The sequence below is a fragment of the Taudactylus pleione genome, unplaced genomic scaffold (assembly GCF_031769625.1).
Source record: "Taudactylus pleione unplaced genomic scaffold, aTauple2 ptg000282l, whole genome shotgun sequence".
In the NCBI taxonomy this organism is placed as follows: domain Eukaryota; kingdom Metazoa; phylum Chordata; class Amphibia; order Anura; family Myobatrachidae; genus Taudactylus; species Taudactylus pleione.
The window spans coordinates 7843770-7864325 of record NW_028284684.1 but is presented as its reverse complement, the minus strand read 5'-3'; the positions used below and the strand labels follow the sequence as shown (position 1 = coordinate 7864325).

Genomic DNA, 20556 nt, shown 5'->3' with positions numbered 1-20556 from the left:
TTAATCAAAGACAAATTGATATAACACTGGAAAAGGGACTAGTGCCTGCTATTTTATATGATTTATTTTACAAAGCTGTACAGTATTTTGCTTGCATTTAACAGTGTGCTTGTTTGCTACATGGAGTCAGTAAACTTCAGTTACATACTTAGAAAATTCAGCCACACCGCGCAGATGATGCTTTCTGATGTCATACTGTATACCTATTTTTGGACAATATACATAGTTTTGAATATGGGGAAGACATGGAGTTGAGGACCAAGACAAACTCCGCTACAAGTATGAAATATGTATTATCTTGATGGGATATGAATCCTGATGGCAGTATCTACACAGATCGGGGAGCTCCTTTATGAATGTGAATTAGGCACAAGCAGCATCAAGACACAATCAGTAAATGAGATTCAAAGGGTGCAGAATTCTCTTTTATAGGGGTGTTTCCTAGTTACCTCCCAAAAATGGACTTGAATCACACTCATCAATTTTCCCTGATTGTCAGGGAGACTCCCTGAAATAGTAGCAATCTCCCTGACTACCTGAAGAGTCTAGCAATCTCCCTGATTGCACCTTATCCTCATTATGTAGTTGTTATATAAAAAACAAACAGAGATATATACATTCAAATGGGATCATTAGCATAATTCCATTACAATTGGTTATAAGGCACAATCCCTATGGCTACTTGCATTTTCTGAAAAGTTTTAGTGTGTTTCCTAAACAAGTAGATCTTACTAACTGCTTTGGGGCTCATTTACATTTGGATGTACGGTAAGTCAATTTTATAAGACGTCTCTCAGATGTAGTAGTACACGTCCACTGTACCGCTGTGCTCATAGGTGTTGCTTTCACAATCTCCCTGAAATGCTTTTCCAAAAGTAGGCAAGTGTGACTTGATATCTAAATGTTCATAGACAGACCTGCCAAATGTCCTGATTTGTGTGAAACAGAAATAGTATATGTTATAAGGGGTTAACAATAATGTTGAGGGTCAAGATAGACCCCTGGTGCTACACGAATCAAGTGCAACCAACTTAATGGTATAAAAATAATATATTTATATATATATATATATATATATATATAAAAGATATATTATGAAGGGCACTCAGACAACAATACAAGCAGCAATCCAATGTATTTAGAATACTCAAATTTTTTCAGGGTCTCTGCCCCGTCATCAAGAAAATACACATACTCCGAGTGCCCTTCATTTGGTGGACTATATTGCATTTTCATTTGGTGCACCGGAGCAAGTTGTCCATCAGTTAGGGAGTGCCGGCAAATTGTGCTCTACATATATATATATATATATATATATATATATATATATATATATTTTTTTTTTTTATTAGGGGTGTGCACCAGCCACTTTTCGTGTTTTGGTTTTGGATCTGGATCTTTCTTCGTGTTTTGGATCTGGATTGGTTTTGCCAAAACCACCCTTCCGCGTTTTGGGTTCTGAGTTTTGTGTTTTGGATCTGTATTTTTTTGAAAAAAAGCATAAAAACAGCTAAAATCACAGATTATGTGGTTTTTTCTGCTCCTATGCTATTATTAACCTCAATAACCTTAATTTCCACTCATTTCCAGTCTATTCTGAACACCTCACACCTCACAATAGAGTTTTTATGTCCAAAAGGTTGCACCGAGGTAGCTGGATGACTATGCTTAGCGACAAGAGTGGGCGGCACAAACACGTGGCCCATCTAGGAGTGACACTGCAGTGGCAGACAGGATGGCAGTTTGAAAAACTAGGCCCCAAACAGTACATAATGCAAAGAAAAAAAAGAGGTGCAAGATGGAATTGTCCTTGGGCCTCCCACCCACCCTTATGTTGTATAAACAGGACATGCACACTTTAACAAACCAATCATTTCAGCGCCAGGGTCTGCCACACGACTGTGGCTGAAATGATTGGTTCGTTTGGGCCCCCACAAAACAAGCTGGCAATTAATCTATGGACTGTGGGTGCTCCTTTCATGACTTGCAGAGGGCATGCAAATGGTGGAAAGAGCCACCTCTTCCCGTCCAGTGCTGGGAAGGTCAGGCATCGCAACCGCCACCACACTTGGACTCTCCTTGGGGATTTGTGATATCTTCTTAGAACACATAGAATGCACAGTTCTTCGCTGTGCTTTTGCCAGCTTAACTCGTTTGATTTTTGTAGCGTGAGGAGGGCTTCCATAGTCATGTGAAGCTGAACCATTAGTCATGAACATAGGGATAGACCTTAGCCGTTCCTTGCCACTCTGTGTCGTAAATGGCATATTGGCAAGTTTACGTTTCTCCTCAGATTTAAATGTTTTTTTTTAAGGTCATTTTCCTGAACTTTATCATTTGGGATTTTATATGCCCTCTACTATGACATTGGGCATCGACCTTGGCAGATGACGTTGATGGCATTTTATCATCTATGTCATGACTAGTGGCAGCAGCTTCAGCACTAGGAGGAAGTGGTTCTTGATCTTTCCTTATTTTATTTTTAGGGGACAAAGTTTGGTCCTCCATTTATGTTATATTGATTGATATATACGTGCGGCTAAGGCGCACACAAACACAGAAAAGAATTAACATTTTTTTTGGAGTGCACTTTGGGGGTTACAGCACCCTTTAACAGTCAAGCCAGCCGGCCCTTGATTTATGACACAGGCGCATGCTTGGCGCTACTTTGTTGATGCACGTGCGGCTACAGCGCACACAATTCACAACACAGAAAAGAAGAATTTTTTTATTTTTGTTGGAGTGCACTTTGGGGGTTACACCACCCTTTGACAGACTTATGACACAGGCGCACGCTTGGCGCTGCTCCTTTGTTGATGGACATGCGGCTACAGTGCACACAATTCACAACACAGAAAAGAATATTTACATTTTGGAGTGCACTTTGGGGGTTACACCACCCTTTAAGAGATAAGCCAGCCGGCCCTTGATTTATGACACAAACGCACGCTTGGCGCTGCTTCTTTGTTGATGCACGTGCAGCTACAGTGCACACGTCACAAACACAGAAAATAATTTTTCATTTGTTTGGAGTGCACTTTGGGGGTTACAGCACCCTTTACAGGTCAAGCCAGCTGGCCCTTTACTTATGACACAGGCGCACGCTTGGCACTACTTTGTTGATGCACGTGCGGCTACTGCGCACAAAATTCACAAAAGTCCAGCCAGCCCCTATAGACTTTGGAGTGGACACAGCCCCTATGGACAACTGACTGCACAACACAGCCCAGCCAGCCCCTATGACAGCAACAGAACACAGCCCAGCCAGCCCCTATGGACAACAGCAGCACAACACAGCCCAGCCAGCCCTAGCTCCCACCCTCCCTCTTCACTGTCCACAGCCGGAATGAGAAACCACTGGCAATACTCCGTCTCGACCGCTGGTCTCCCTGGTCTCCACACCGCACTGTAAGCCCGCTCACAAGCCGCAATTGGTGAACCACCGGAGCTCCATGCCAACGAGGAGGATGCCGAGGGTGTACAACAATACGTCAGTTAGGCCACGTTCTAATGCGTTTCGTATATCACTTCGTCAGAGAGCTGGCCTGGCTAACATTCTGACTTCACTATAACGTGGCCAACAGCCAATCGCTGTTAATCGCACTATAATCATTTACATAAGTAAACAAAGATCTCATCCCTGCGTGTCTGAATACCAGTCTGATATCTCTATCCTCTAATAGGTTACCAATCAACATGAATCAGACAGCCAGGGGTGGAGTTTACAGCACATAAATATACATTTTCATATATAAAATCATACATATTGGCCCTCATTCAGAGCCGTTCGCTATTTGCGGTCGTTCGTTCAAAAACAAGGGGTGGCTATTCAAATGATCCTTTCGCAAATTGCAGTCTGTTCACACCTCTAAGTCTGAACGAGCGTGCAAAACATACGCTCGTTTATTTGTTAAAAACGCCCCCTGGCCGCTCGCATCATACGTCATGTCCGCTATTTGTTAGATTAATCGAGTACATCGAGCAGCGTATGAACTGCTCGCTATTCTTGTGGTTGGTGTTTGCTACCACAAATTTGCGAGCAGTTCTGGCTATAAAATAACCCAGTGACGTGGTCAATGACGCTGCTGTATTAATTATGCACACCCATAATACGCCCGTTTTGACCTTTAAGCACGCCTGCGTTCGGATCTCCACTCCCCATTTTCAAGCACCTTCCCCTGTTACCACCCACATACGCCTCATTCTGTCACTCAAAATAGCAGGCACTCGCTATATAGCGTACAAACGATTTTTGGCCGCACTGACTGGTTCGCGCATGCGTACTAAAAACAGTACGCATGCGCAGATGTGCAAACATCGCTCGGAACGAGCGTACTGCCGCTAACGAGCGGCTCTGAATGAGGGCCATTGTTCACTAATTGAACTTAACATACAAACATTTCTAAAATATCGATTTTGAGGTTTCTATGAGACTAAGCATATACTGTATTCTTTAAAAAAAACAGTATTTATCAAATATCCAAAGCTTAAGAGATACTTTTTTATATGAGAACTTTTGTATATAAAGCCACAGTACAAAGAGAACATAGCACAGAATATAATCAACAAGTATCATAAATGACAATTCTCACTTATGCAGATATATACAGAATGATCAATTATAGTGGAGTGTAATTGGTACACATATATTATATGGCCTCTACTATGGACTCCATCATATTAGATAAGGGTAAAATTAAGAATACAATGATTTTTCTTTTAATTCCCCTTATACAAAACTACTCTATAAAGGGTGTAATTACTATACATACCCCTCATTTAAGACTTTCAGTACTACAGTATTTAAGGTGATAATCCAGAAGGTTTCTCTTTGTCAGTTCTCTTTCCCTATCTCCCCCCTCTCTGGTTTAGCTACTAATTCAATACCTTTAAATGTAAGACCTATGGGGTTACTATTATGACATGATTTGAAGCTTTGTGACTTAGTAAGAGCCCATTATCTCATTACCTGGAGATGTGTTTTTCTGTGTCTTAAATAAACTGATTCATGCACGAAAAAATAGCCCCCTCTTCTCTTTACATTATATATATATATATATATATATATATATATATATATATATATATAGGATGAGCGGGTTCAGATCCCTGAGAACCGAACCCACCCTAATTTCGGGGATCCGGCGCAATCCAAGGCGCCCCTTGGATCTCTCCTCCTGCCCCGGATCCCTTATCGAGGCAAAAACTCGAGATCCTCTGTTTTGTCTCGAGTGGCCATTTTTAAAAATGCCTGATTGGCTGACAGAGCCGCCTGTCATGGCTCTCAGCCAATCAGCGTTATGGTGCTCATTTGAATGTAGCACGGACCCGGGAGATCCGTGATACATGCATCTGTGTGATTGACACAAAGCACGGATGAGTCAGTGAGACCCATCTGTGCAGCTGTGTATTTCAATTACACAGATGCACACACAGACCAGGAGATCCGTGCTACTTGCATCTGTGTCATTGACACAGAGCACTGACGGGTCCGTGAGACCCGTCTGTGCTGCCATTGTGAAAATATAAAAAAAAACCTGTGTAAAAAAAAAAGAAAAAAATGGGTGCCCCCCACCCCCCCCCAAAAAAAGAGAAACCAGTCCTGACCATTAGTAACCCAGTGCTGGGTGTGTCCGTATTCTGCGCAGCCAGCACTGGGCTCTGATCCGGTCCTGGTTCTAGAAATACAGGGGAAAAAATGAGTAGGGTTCCATTGTATTTTTCAGATCCAGCACTGAACTTTTTCTAGCAGGGGGCTGATGCCACAGCCAGGGGAGCCCTTTCACCGGGCATGTATGTTTAATAAACTTATACTGTCACGGTATGTGTGTCCTGTGTTTTTTTAAACACTTTTTTACAGGTGAACTACAGGTAGTATTGGGCCCTTAATGCCCTGCATGCTGGTACTTGTGGTTCTCCAAGTACCAGCATGCGGGGCAGGCATGTTAAAACCTGCAGTTCTACTTTTAAAGACAATGTTTGCTATTATTTATTTACACCACACAATCAACCCGCCACCCACTGCCACCAGGGGTGACGGAGATAGCCCCGAGCTTTCAGCCTGGGGTGCCATGGAGAGGGGGACCCCTTTATTGGGGGGTCCCCAGCTCTTCAGAGATCCCCGGCTTGGGCTGACTAGTAGTCAGGGCTGATGCTGCGGCTGGGGGCCCAGTGAAAGGGCTCCCCAGGCTGTGGCATCAGTCCCCTGCTAGAAAAAGTTCAGTACTGGTTCTGGAAGATACAGGGGAACCCTACTAATTTTTTCCCCTGTATTTCCAGAACCAGGACCGGATCAGAGACCAGTGCTGGTTGCGCAGAATACGGGGGGACCCCTACGTCATTTGTCCCCCTTATTTTGGCAACCAGGATTGGTTCTGACTAGCCCGGTGCTGGTTGTGCTTAAGTACAGGGGACCCCTACGTCATTTGTCCCCTGTATTTAAGCATACCCAGCACTGGATCACTAATGCCAAGGGCTGGTTGCTCTTTTTTGAGGGGGGGGCACACCATTTTTTTACACAGTTTTTTTTTTTTTTTTACCGTGGCAGCACAGACGGGTCTCACGGACCCGTCAGTGCTCTGTGTCAATGACACAGATGCAAGTAGCACAGATCTCCTGGTCCATGTGTGCATCTGTGTAATTGAAATACACAGCAGCACAGACGGGTCTCACTGACCCGTCCGAGGTCTGTGTCAATCACACAGATGCATGTAGCACGGATCTCCCGGGTCCACGCTACATGCAAATGGGCACCGTAATGCTGATTGGCTTCCTGTCTGCCACTGCAATGCCACTCCTAGATGGGCCACGTGTTTGTGCCGCTTAGTATAGTCATCCAGCTACCTTGGTGCAACCTTTTGGCCTAAAAACAATATTGTGAGGGGTGAGGTGTTCAGATTAGACTGGAAATGAGTGGAAATGAATGTTATTGAGGTTATTAATAGCGTAGAAACAAAAAAAGGCCAATTTTATGTGATTTTAGCTGTTTTTTTATATTTTGTAAGGAAAAAATCCAGATCCAACACCCAAAATCAAAACATGGGGGTCGGCGCACACCTCATATATATATATATATATATATATATATATATATATATATATATATTTATACCATTTAGTTGGTTGTACTTGATTTGTAAAGCACCAGGGGTCTATCTTGACCCTCAACGTTATTGCTAACCCCTTATAACAAATCAGGACATTTGGCTGGTCTGTCTGTGAACATTTAGATATCAATTCACACTTGCCTATTTTTGAAAAAGCATTTCAGGGAGATTGTAAAAGCAACACCTATGAGCGCGGCGGTACAGTGGACGTGTACTACTACATCTGAGAGGCGGGTCATAAGATTGATTTACTGTTCATCCAAATGTAAATGAGCCCCAAAGCAGTTGGTAAGATCTACTTGTTGATGAAAACACAATGATACTTTTCAGAAAATGCATGTAGCCATTGGGATCATTGTGCCTTATAACCAATTGTAGGGAAATGATGCTAGGGCGTGGCCTGACTGCCATATAGTTGCACACCCCCAGCATCCTCCTCGTTGGCGTGGAGCTCTGGTGGTTCACCGAGTGTGGCTTGTGAGCAGGCTTACTGCACAGTGTGGAGACCCGGAAGACCAGCGGTCAAGACGGAATATTGCCAGTGGGGTGCAGTATACTATCATGTGGTATCCAGCCCACAGGTACGAGTCCATTATCTTGGTACGAGTCCATTATCTTGTTACCTGGAGATGTGTTTTTCTGTGTCTTAAATAAACTGATTAATGCACGTTAGAGCGCCCCCTTTTCTCTTTACATTTTAAAGATCATCTATACCCTGTGAACCCCTGGTAAACAAAAGGGGAGCTGCGGTCCACATAAAAGAATTTGAGTGCCACATGTCCTGACACACAGTGGAGGACCAATTTGCTGGACTATTAGGATTTTATAAAGGACACCCTGAAGTGATAGCGCATGGGTTACACTATATATATATATATATATTTATATATATATATATATATATATATATATATATATACACACACACACACACACACACACACACACACACACAGGTTGAGTCTCCGATATCCAAAATGCTTGGGACCAGGGGTATTTTGGATAATGGAATATTCTGTATTTTGGAATACTTGCATATCATAATGAAATATCTTGGGAATGGGACCTCAATATACACACAGAATGCATTTATGTGTTATATACACCTTAATACACACAGCCTGCAGGTCATTTTATACAATATTTTCAATAATTTTGTGGCTCAAACAAAGTTTTTGTACATGCATGAAATTCAGTTATATTTCATATACACCCTATACACAAAGCCTGAAGGTAATTTTATACAATATTTTTAATAATTTGTGCCTTAGACAAAGTTTGTGTACATTGAACCATCAAAAATCAAAGGTTTCATTATCTCAGTCAAGCCAAAATAATTCCTTATTTCAGAATATTTGGATATGGGAGACTAAATCGGTATATATTTATAATACAGCAAAAGATATACTGACTGAGCTTTACTAATTTCACACTGGGATGTAACTTTAACATACAATCGCCTGGTCTGCTAATGTATTTCCTAATTAAACAGAGGTATCCTGCATTATGTAATAACATAAATGGAAACTAGCACATAAACATGTGTTTCCTTGCACGTAGCTGCACAAAAACAATCAATCACAGTTTTGTGTCTCACCCCTCAACATGACACAAGTCACACAACTGTTCTCTACAGACACGCCATAGTACATTTTTAATAGATTGTCTTTTGTGGAAGGAAACTTTGCTGCAGAGATACATTTATCCCTACATATTTCTTATAAAACAACAATAATCATATTGATAAATATAAAATATTTTGCTAACATATAATAAAAGGAAGCTGCTTCCTATTTTGATGTTCTCTGTAGGAATGATATTACTTTGGCAGGGATACAAATGACCCATTAATACCTGTTTTGGAGGAGGCCAAGACTGTCCCATTCAGACACAGCACGTCTCAGACTCCCTAAGGCAAATAGTCACTGAAACAACTGTTCAGTGACATGTGGAGCTGCGCTATCAAACTATATCACAGAGGGAAGAGCAGGACTCGAGTTTCCAGTCATGCACTATAATCATAACCACTATAATAATTTATATATAATCTACCAGACATACTCCTCTGTCATCTATCCACATTCTTTTCCTGTACTTCTACTTAACCTTTCCCCTTAGTTCACAACCCTGAACTTCAACATGTTCTGCTGATTTAACTAACATTAATGAATTATGCCAAGACAGAAGAAATCCCATTATGTATTCCAGAAAGTGGTAAAACAGATTTATAAGAAACTATCCTGAAAGCTCTTATTATTAGCGTATATCAGTTCTGACCATCTGGGAGAACAAGGGCCACATTAGGCCAACCAGACAGTCACTTGTGGACCACTGCATAATTTATAGCTACCACAGGCTTCATTATTCAAACACAGACTACTTTCACATACATGATTATTTGTACTATGTGACACCACTCTAGGATTAGTGTCCAAGACTGTAATAGTTCCATTGGGTGTTATCAAGGTGATTTTGTTGACTAAAACACCAGCAGTTTTTTCATTAAATATTTTACTTAATTCCATGATTTTACACCAGTGCACCCACAGTAAATGGTCTGGCCAGCACTCTTCAAATTGTAAATCTGGGTTCTTGTCTTGGGAGATGACTCTGCAAAATGTAACAACAACTAAACTTGCAATAAGGTTAAAAATCTGAAGAGGTGCATTGTGTAAACTTCCAAACTCTAACCTCACCCCTCTTCAGGGGATCAGTATGAAATCCCGGCAGTCGGGATGCCTGCTGTCAATATACCAACAGCAGCATCCCGATGCTCAGGATCCAGACAAGGGTCTGGTAAGTATAGTAACCCTCCCCCTTCTCCCACTAACACTAACCCTCCCCACCCGGCACCTAACCCTTCCGTTAGTGCCTAAACCTAATCCTCCTCCATTGGTTCCTAAACTTAACCCTCCCCCTTAGTACCTAACCCTAACCTCCCCCTCCCCTAGCCTAACCCTAAACTCCCCCTCCCCGTGATGCCTAAACCTAACCCTCCCCCCCCATGCCTAAGACCTAAGCCCCGCTATACTTACGATTGGCATTTCCGTTTGTCGGGATTCTGGAGTCAGGATGTCCACTACTGTCGGTATCCCATGCCAGTCTTCTGGCTGAATAGTGGCATTCTGGCGCCGGGATTTCGTCAGCTGGGATGCCGGCTGTACATATCATAACTACATCCCCTCTTCAGTCTATCTTCAACTGTGCTGCCTGCCTGATTTTCTCTCATTGCTCTTTTTCGCAATAAATGCATCTTATTCGCAATGCCATGCAAAAGAGATGCCCAAGCAGAGTGTTGATTAATTTGATATGCGGCATATGTATGTTCTTCTCAAGGTGCATCTGTGGCTAAAAAGACACATGAAACTCGCAAAGGACTTGATGCATCTAGTAGGGCTGTTTAACGCGCCTGCAGCAACAACGACAGAGGACACATCTGTAGTTATTCTAACCGTACACTATAATTATATATCTATGCGAATTTATATACTGGCTGAATTATGCCTAATATGGCACAACAGAACTCTTGTGGGGCATTATAAATAAAAGATGATAATAATTGTGTAAAGACGTAAACATCACTTCAAACGAAACTTCCTGTTGTTAAAAACAGCCGCTATTATTAAATAAAATATTTTCATTTTCTGCCCAGTTAAGCATAATTTATGCAACTGGAAATGTATCCTATCAAAGATATAGCTCTGTGATGCTGCAAAATGCAAGTCAGAGAAGAATTGGCTATGCGCTCATTTACTGTACACAGCCAGGAACACCTGTAAAAAAAATCACCCTCTGCAATCTTTTATCACATTTCAATAGATCTCCCTCTACAAAATAAAATGTAATATTTGCATCGCTCAGCTAATCTAAGTATACTGCTGTGTATACTTTATACATAGATAGAACTTCACCCAATTCCATCTTGTTGATATTAAAAAGAACCTCTATATACCCCTGCCTGTACCTTCTAAAATCCTTCCTATAAACCTCTAAGGATGATGCTAATTTGCGTACGCAGTCATACAATAAATAGAGACTCCAGACTCAGAACATGTGGTTCCGAAGCACAAAGTATTATTCAAGTAAAAGTACAGTCAGTTACACACTATGATCTGTGTATAATAAGCGCAAATAAATACAATGAGAGAGACAGAGAGACACACAGAGAGAGAGAGGCACACAGAGAGAGAGAGGCACACAGAGAGAGAGAGGCACACACACACAGAGAGAGGCACACACAGAGAGAGAGGCACACATACAGAGAGGCACACACACAGAGAGAGAGGCACAGAGAGAGAGAGAGAGAGAGAGAGACACAGAGAGAAAGAGAGAGAGGAACACAGAGAGAGAGAGAGAGAGAGGCACACACACACAGAGAGAGAGGCACACACACACAGAGAGAGAGAGGCACACACACACACAGAGAGAGAGGCACACACACAGATAGAGAGGCACACAGAGAGAGAGAGAGAGAGGCACACAGAGAGAGAGAGAGAGAGAGACAATTTAGGTGCAAAATTAAATTACATAGACCCCAAGTACAGTATACATACGCAGGCACTTCCGGACCCAGAAATAGGCATCAGCAAGAGACCCCCAGTCATACAGCGTTCAGCATGAAGACTGAAGACCAGCATTCATGCACTCATATTTATACCCCCCCAGAATAAAAGGACAATAGGGGAGTCTGTTGCTGATATCATTGGTTCCCAGAGGAGAAGCATATGTTACAGCACATTTAACAGGCTGGTTCAAATAGACTCTCCCTGCCTCTAACAGCTGGGGATCTTTCTAATCATGCCCTCTGTAACATCCTAACAGTTGTTAATGAAATAAAACATTTTGTTGCTTGTAGGTTCTGTGATCCATAACTTGAGTTTGCATGATGCAATCTCTCCACCGATAACGCCGGAATGCTGAAAAAAACATACGCATCAGAACAAAACCAAACACAACTTGCTTATCATGTACAGAACCTAAGTTATCAAATATCTTTATTTCACAGTATTTAAACTAACTAAATCATATACTTTAAAGCTTATTAAACCTTATGTGTGAATATGTAATATGTGAGTATTCGGGGTTTGATATAAAGATGTATTAAAGTGTGTATGAAGATGGGTGCGCTTGACTCTAACATCTTAGCAGTGTGACATGCTGGGCTAGATAGTTCTACATGTCCTGTCAGCAGGCCCCCCCACCTTTCCTGTGTTCAAAGGAAAGATACCTCTTTTGTTCTCACAGACTCTTCTGTGAAAATGCAAAATATCCCAGCTACAAGAGACAGATCCAAGGTGACACTCTAGCCTTTGAAATCATGTCATTGCAGGAAGCTTGCTAATGTATTTTAGCCAGACCACCCATAGTGGGCAAACACTATGCAGGAAGCTTATCTACACAAGCCAGTTGTCACCTGGCCACTTGCTCTAATGCAATACTGTAAAGCCATTTCTGGAATATAGCCTTTATAATACGTAAAGTAATGAAATAGGCTTTTGGTGAATCGCCGTAACCTTTGGTGATGGTCACAGATGCATTCGCATGATGCTAATGGTATTATCGCCACATATACTAAAATGTGAGTTTATCTAAAATGGTGCTTAGGCGGCCATTTCGCAAAATGGCGTCTTGCGGCAAGTCTCAAGATGGTGTTGCTGCGATTCAATTTTAAACTCATCTTGTCTCAGCCAATAATCCAGCTTCGACAGTCCACCCTTTTATAGCGAACAACATGCTATCACAATCTGCTATTAAAATTTAATTAAGGCTTACATTTACATATTATTTAGTGTTATTATGGGATGGCACAAGGTGGTTCTTACTCCATCAATAATGTGTCTCTGAGTGGGTACATAAAACTACTATTATACGCACACCACGGATCTTGGAAGATCAAGTGAAAGGTGTGGGGATGCACCAGTCTTATAACAGCAGTCTTGAAGGGGAATTTAGACTTTACATTATCTGAGGTGTTTTAAAAATAACATTTCAATAATACATTCTATGCATGTCTAAATATAATACATTAAATGATGGTATTTCCTAGCTCAGGGTTGTAATGCAGTTCTGTATTTACCTCGGTATTCATACTGGCCACTATCATAATTTCATTCTTTCGTTTTACTCTATTTTTTTTACATTTTCCACACTTCAACACAATAGGAACACACCGGACGCATCATATTTCTTTTGCCTCTGTGTTCTTATTGTGTGTGAAGATAGGGTGACGGTGTGTTTTTATGTATACCCAGCATTTCAACATGTGTGAGGGTCATAACTTCTGGAAGTATTTTTTCCCAAATAACATAACAATTACAATACTAAAATTGGTCAGGCACTCCCCTGATTGGCATTGCATGCCTCCTGACTCCACCCCATCAGCTCCGCCATCAGCTCACATCTCCTTTATCGGTCCCCCATCACAGACACTGAGTATCCCCAAACAGATCACCATGACAAAACTCTGGAAAGAAAAAGAACTAGGATGACCACAGCAGACCACTCCATTGCTGGAAGCACTGATCTACACATTTCTTTAGCTCAGATATCTCAGTCACCTTTTTAATCCTTCCGGCACAAGCTCGCAATCGACAGGTCCACGTTATCGGCCTTGTCTCTGCCTTGTATCTCCACCGGTTGATTAACCTCCCCATAGTGAGTGGAATGGACCCACGTATCTTTCCCGGCCACCCTTTGTGGATGTAGTATCGTCAGATACGGACCTTTCCACCGATCAGTCAAACAACCTGAGCTAAAAAAAAATTTGGATCATAACAAATTCTTCCAGATTTGACATCATGACAGGTTGCATTAGACATGTTAGTTAATAACACTTTCAATTTTGGTTATTCTCATTCATCTTCGTGAGACCCTGCACAGTAACCTCATTATCATATTTTCACATGAGGCTGCCTGTTTGAACAGTATCTCAAAGGGGGGGCAAATAAAGGAAAAGATAGTCTGGGATAATCTTAGAGTTGTTACCCATCATCTTACACATGTTCTTGGAAACGTCACCTGTAAAAAAAGTCCCCCTATCATTTTTAATAATTCTAGGGATATAGTATCTGCATACAGGTTCCTGCAATTAAATCTTGTTATTAATAGCTACTGCTCTAAATAATGCCTGTGCCACTGTTTTGAATAGTATTCCGAGTAGTCGACCTCAGCCTGGCATGGCTGCCATTTGTCCTCAGCAACCTTGTGTCTATGAGTGGGAGATAAAGCACAACCGTTTAATATAATTTAAACATGACCTAAAATACAACAATAAATCATCCACATTTTACATTAGAACAGATCCATTGATAGATTGAAAAGATTATAAACAGTCATATAAGGCCTGGGAGAAGATACTGGGGTTACCTATGAACCCATGGGAAACTCGTGTTCCTGTGTGGTATTCTTCATTTTGCAGTTCTTACTTACATGTCCCACTTGGTGACAGTTAAAACATAATTTGAACGGGGTGGATGAAAAGATTGTTGTGGGATTTGAGCAAGAGGGAAAGGTGGTGGGTATGGGTAAGGATAGGGAGGGTAAGGATATTGTGGGGGATATGAGTATGGGACCTGTGGTTGTGTATGATATGTGGGGTAAGGATGTGTTTGCTGTGGTGTGGAATTGGTGAGGACGTGTAATTGTTCAGGTGCAGGTGTGTGTGTGGGTGCAGGTGTGTCAGTTGGCTGTGATGTTATTGTCATTCCTTCCAGAGCTTGGATACTGACAGCCATCAGTTTTTCGCTCTGGGTCTCTCTCTTCTTTGTGATATTTTTATCATGTTCTATGGCAGACTCTATGAGGTTATCTATTGTGAGTCCCTTCCAGCCAGGTTGTGAGGTCTGAACCCGAATCTTTAAATCGTCTTTCAGACCATCCATGAGTACAGTGACTATCATTCCCCTGTGGTGAATGCTATCTTTAATATCTTATATCCCAGTGTACTGGGTGATAGCCTGCAGAGCCCGGTCGCAATAGTCTTCTGCAGTTTCACTCTCCTTTTGTTTGATTGTGAAGATTTTGTTCCAGTTAACTACTACTGGAAAATATATAGCCAATTGAGTCACAATACGGGAAATGTTACCTTGGTTTACTTGGTCTGTTAAGGGAACGTCGCCATCCAATGCACAGTCCGTGATAAATTTTGTCACATCGGTATTGCGTGGTAGACAGGACCTTAACACCACATGCCAATCTTTATTAGTGGGCTCATGAGAACTACCCAAATTTCTCAAAAATCTTTGACATTTGGCTAGTTTCTTTTTGGGATCGGGGAAATCATTTATGATGGAATTTAGTTCTGCTCTTGTCCATGGACAATGCATTACTACTTCCCTCGTGGGCACTACACCGTTTGCATCCGCATTTCCATTCGGAACAGTTATTGTCCGAATGGGATGCAGACCGGCAGCGTTGCTACCTCTGACCTGGTTACCTGGCTGGGGGTTTAATCTGCTGCTGCTACGTATGGTATTAACAACTTCCTCTATGGGTGCAGAGTGTGTTAACACTTCCCTTGCTGTTACCGATGGAGATGGCGGCACCACCCGTGATTGTGGTGATGCAGCATCTATCATCTGCACAGCATGGGAAATGGCAGACATTACAATAGGCTCATGATCCACATCATAAACATTTTCTTTATGGTTGCTTAAGAGAGGGTACAAATTGCTTGTTACATTTTTATGGGTATTTTTGGTAACTGTACTTGCACCTCCATCCACATAAGGTGGGGGAGGTGAGCGTGAACTGCTCGCAATACTCTCCACGATGCTACCTTGCCACATGTGCGCGCCAATTTGTGGCTCGCCCCTTATTGCAACTTAACGTCGCGGATGTATTTTCTGGCAATGCGCTCGCAATGCTAGTTTGCATCGTTTGCACATTTTTAAGCCACACATCCCCTTCATGCTGCCATAGTTTTAAACATTCAAAATACTTAATCTTTTTCTCTCAGGATCGCACCATACTGATGTGATCCTGGACATTGTCTAACACATTTTTGTCAAAACTACCAATTCTGGGAAACAGTCTAACACTCTTCCTCATCATATTAAACCATAAATCACAATACCTTATTGCATAAGTACCGTACTTGGTATGCATGATACGACGGGCCGACACAATCGGCGCCTCCATTAGCAGCACATCATTGCCTAACATCTTTACTGTTTGCATGGCTCCCATTCTGAGACAACTCCTATGCTTTTCAATAAAAATTTAAACCGGTGAAAGACAATCAAGATACTTTCACTTACCTGTGGACGATTTAAGTCGGCGGCGCCCACACACCTGGATAAGATTTAGTAAGGCAACTTCCACACCTGGATAAGATTTGAAAAAGGCAACTTCCACACCCGGATAAGATTTAGTAAGGCAACTTCCACACCTATGAGCGTTTATATGTCGGCTCTCTCACGCACCTCTCTACAACAAAGACAACATGTACACCTGCTACTGTGTATACAACGGTAAAGCTGCTTACCGAGCGGCTAGGCTAACCCTTGCACCTAGCCCTTAAGGATCATATGATACCCTTAACTTTGTTCAACAAATATTCACTGTTACACACTTTTTTCCTGTGCAGAAAAATACATGTTAACCCAGATATTGGTAATAGAATAAAATGTAAACCTCAATGGCTTTGTTTAAACACCATGGCAGCACAACCGGAAGTACGTATACGCTATTGTGGGACCAGTCGCATACAAAAAAAAATAATGCGACCACCACACAACCATATAATGACTTTTTAACTGCGTACGCAAAAGTGCGTATTTTCTGTGCGCAAAACTTTGACTCAGCCGCATACTCAATACTACGGCACCCCTTTAAATGCTAGGTTCTATCAACAAAGGAAAACAAACTTTTTCCTATAAACCTCAAAGGATGACGCTAATTTGCGTACGCAGTCATACAATAAATAGAGACTCCAGACTCAGAACATGTGGTTCCGAAGCACAAAGTATTATTCAAGTAAAAGTACAGTCAGTTAAACGCTATGATCTGTGTATAATAAGCGCAAATACAATGAGAGAGACACAGAGAGAGAGAGAGAGATAGGCACACAGAGAGAGAGGCACACACAGAGAGAGAGAGACACACACACAGAGAGGCACACACAGAGAGAGAGAGAGACACAGAGAGAGAGAGAGAGAGAGGCACACACAGATAGAGAGGCACACAGAGAGAGAGAGAGGCACACACAGAGAGAGAGACACAATTTAGGCGCAAAAGGAAATTACACAGACCCCAAGTACAGTATACATACGCAGGCGCTTCCGGACCCGGAGATAGGCATCAGCAAGAGACCCCCAGTCATACAGCATTCAGCATGAAGACTGAAGAGTAGCATTCGTGCACTCATATTTATACTCCCCCAGAATAAAAGGACAATAGGGGAGTCTGTTGCTATATCATTGGTTCCCAGAGGAGAAGCATATGTTACAGCACATTTAACAGGCTGGTTCAAATAGACTCTCCCTGCCTCTAACAGCTGGGGATCTTTCTAATCATGCCCTCTGTAACATCCTAACAGTTGTTAATGAAATAAAACATTTTGTTGCTTGTAGGTTCTGTGATCCATAACTTGAGTTTGCATGATGCAATCTCTCCACCGATAACGCCGGAATGCTGAAAAAAACATACGCATCAGAACAAAACCAAACACAACTTGCTTATCATGTATAGAACCTAAGTTATCAAATATCTTTATTTCACAGTATTTAAACTAACTAAATCATATACTTTAAAGCTTATTAAACCTTATGTGTGAATATGTAATGTGTGAGTATTCGGGGTTTGATATAAAGACGTATTAATGTTTGTATGCAGATGGTTGCGCTTGACTCTAACATCTTAGCAGAGTGACATGCTGGGCTAGATAGTTCTACATGTCCTGTCAGCAGGCCCCCCCACCTTTCCTGTGTTCAAAGGAAAGATACCTCTTTTGTTCTCACAGACTCTTGTGTGAAAATGCAAAATATCCCAGCTACAACAGACAGACCCAAGATGACACTCTAGCCTTTGAAATCATGTAATTGCAGGAAGCTTGCTAATGTATTCTAGCCAGACCACCCATAGTGGGCAAACACTATGCAGGAAGCTTATCTACACAAGCCAGTTGTCACCTGGCCACTTGCTCTAATGCAATACTGTAAAGCCATTTCTGGAATATATCCTTTATAATACGTAAAGTAATGAAATAGGCTTTTGGTGAATCGCCATAACCTTTGGTGATGGTCACAGATGCATTCGCATGATGCTAATGGTATTATCGCCACATGTACTAAAATGTGAGTTTATCTAAAATGGCGCTTAGGCGGCCACTTCGCAAAATGGCATCTTGCGGCCAGTCGCAAGATGGTGTCGCTGCGATTCAATTTTAAACTGATCTTGTCTCAGCCAATAATCCAGCTTCGACAATCTATTAGGCGGGTTTGCTAGTATGCAAATACTTCCATCTTTCACCACAAACCCATTAAACTCCCTATTGGCAGATAATGTATGAATCCCATAAACTTCTTAACCAATACTTAACTATATTAAAGACACAGACGAAGTACTGTATATGTGGTTCAAAAATAATGGTCAGCTTTATTTATTTGTACAATAATTCGTATGGTGGCAGAGGAAAGAACGGCAAATGAACTGATGCCCATTTGACTTATGATGTAAACATTCCCTGAGGGCTAACTATGCCAAGTTAAGGGTAAGAGTGATATATATACATGTAAGGGCCAACTCTCCCTTAAGAGCAAGTGAGGCGGTATCCAACTCCCATGCCAAAGCACTATTTGGGCCAACTCCATCGAGAGGTGCCGCTGACCCCAGTAGGGTGATATCAGCATAACCAGTGCATTGAAGGGGAGCACACCACTCATACTGCAGCTAGATGGATGCTTTATAGACTGCCGTTCTTTCCCGCCATGCATGTTACTCATTATAGAAACAGGGCTGCCACCATACTACCTAACTTGCTAAACACCCTAACACCGAACAAATACTCTCGGTGAACAAAAAATTCCCCTCCTCCCTGAGGTGAACCCCATCCTTGCGAAAAAGATTGGCATCCTGGACCCTGATTAAAGGTGATGTATCACCAAGCCTCCATGTCCAAAACTCGCCTGGCCACCCATTTATTCGCTTTCTTTCTGGCATTGTTGACTTCGTTACCACTATACCTACACCTCTAGGAATGTCTGGCCATAATGTCGGACCACACTATCACACAATCAGGCTAAAGCATCACCAACTCCCCCAAATCACGTACCATAGCGTGCCGCAACTCGAGAGACATTCGCTGGCACAGATCATTTCAGCCTAGTTGAATCACCAAATACCAAGAGACCTGAAGGAATTGGCCGCAGTCTGTAGACAGGGCAACATGGCCTCCCAACATATACCTTAATGCCCCAACCACCTAATGCTTTCCCAATGGGGGAAAATAGAGGCATCTGAAGCAAAGCGGGATTGAGCAGCCCAAAATATAAAAGAGTGGTAGACAAGCCAAATGGGTTTAGAATCCAGAAAACCACTTGCAATATACAGAAAAACACATATATGAGTACGAGTAACTATGGAGACTTTGACAGAGGGAGAGGGGGGGGGGGGACTTGACCTGAGGTAAAAACCTACAAAAAACCTGCTGGATCTTTTAGTTTTGTACTATCAGATTCTCTTATTAGCCAATCAGTGTCCAAAGCAGGGAAAAACATAGGACAAAATCCCTTGAGACCCCCACCTAAAAGGTGACAAGTTGGCCGGAGCACTCAAGTCGACAGATAAAACATAACATCAAGATTCCACACGTATATATCTCCGAAAGCCGAGGGACTTCCATCTTCCCAGAGACTGGATCTCCTGTGAGGAAAGACCGGAAGAAGCTGCAAAAGTCACTGCGCCAATTCTAAACGAATGGTTGCTGAACTCCGAGGTGGTAAGATCTATATGCCAGATGCAATGATTGAATACCAACCAGAATTGGAATTTAGTGAGAGGGGAGCCATCCACATGCATAAGCCATGCCCCCACAAGAGGAGGGCGGCATTTAATATACATTGAAGCCAGGAGTACTAGACAAGTCTTCTCCTCCGGGCAGGATCTCAGAGACTGCACACACAAAATATGGTGGTCGCTCATATCAGCTTAATGACATAGCACAGGTGCTTGTAAAGAGCAGGGTTTACACTGAACACAGAAAAAAAGGGATTTTCCCTCCAGCACACTGCAGCAAAATCAACAAAAAATACTTAAATCCTACATGATAATAGAGATTCAGTTACATACATTTGCAAATATATGAATAAGCGCCAGGTCATCGTCAAGGCTCCTCTATACTGGCGTCCCTAACATTAAGGGGTTCACATCCGAGAAGCAAGGTACCCAAAAAAATTCCAGCCAAGGACCATCCCCAGGGCATCACACGAAGAGGGGAAAAAAGGTGAGAGTG

The 20556-nt window shown here is 42.1% G+C and overlaps 1 protein-coding gene across 1 annotated transcript in view; it reads right to left on the bottom strand.

Moving 5' to 3' along the window:
* TMEM132D (transmembrane protein 132D) overlaps positions 1-20556 on the bottom strand; it is a 1095696-nt gene that overhangs the window by 804153 nt on the left and 270987 nt on the right. The window lies entirely within an intron of this gene.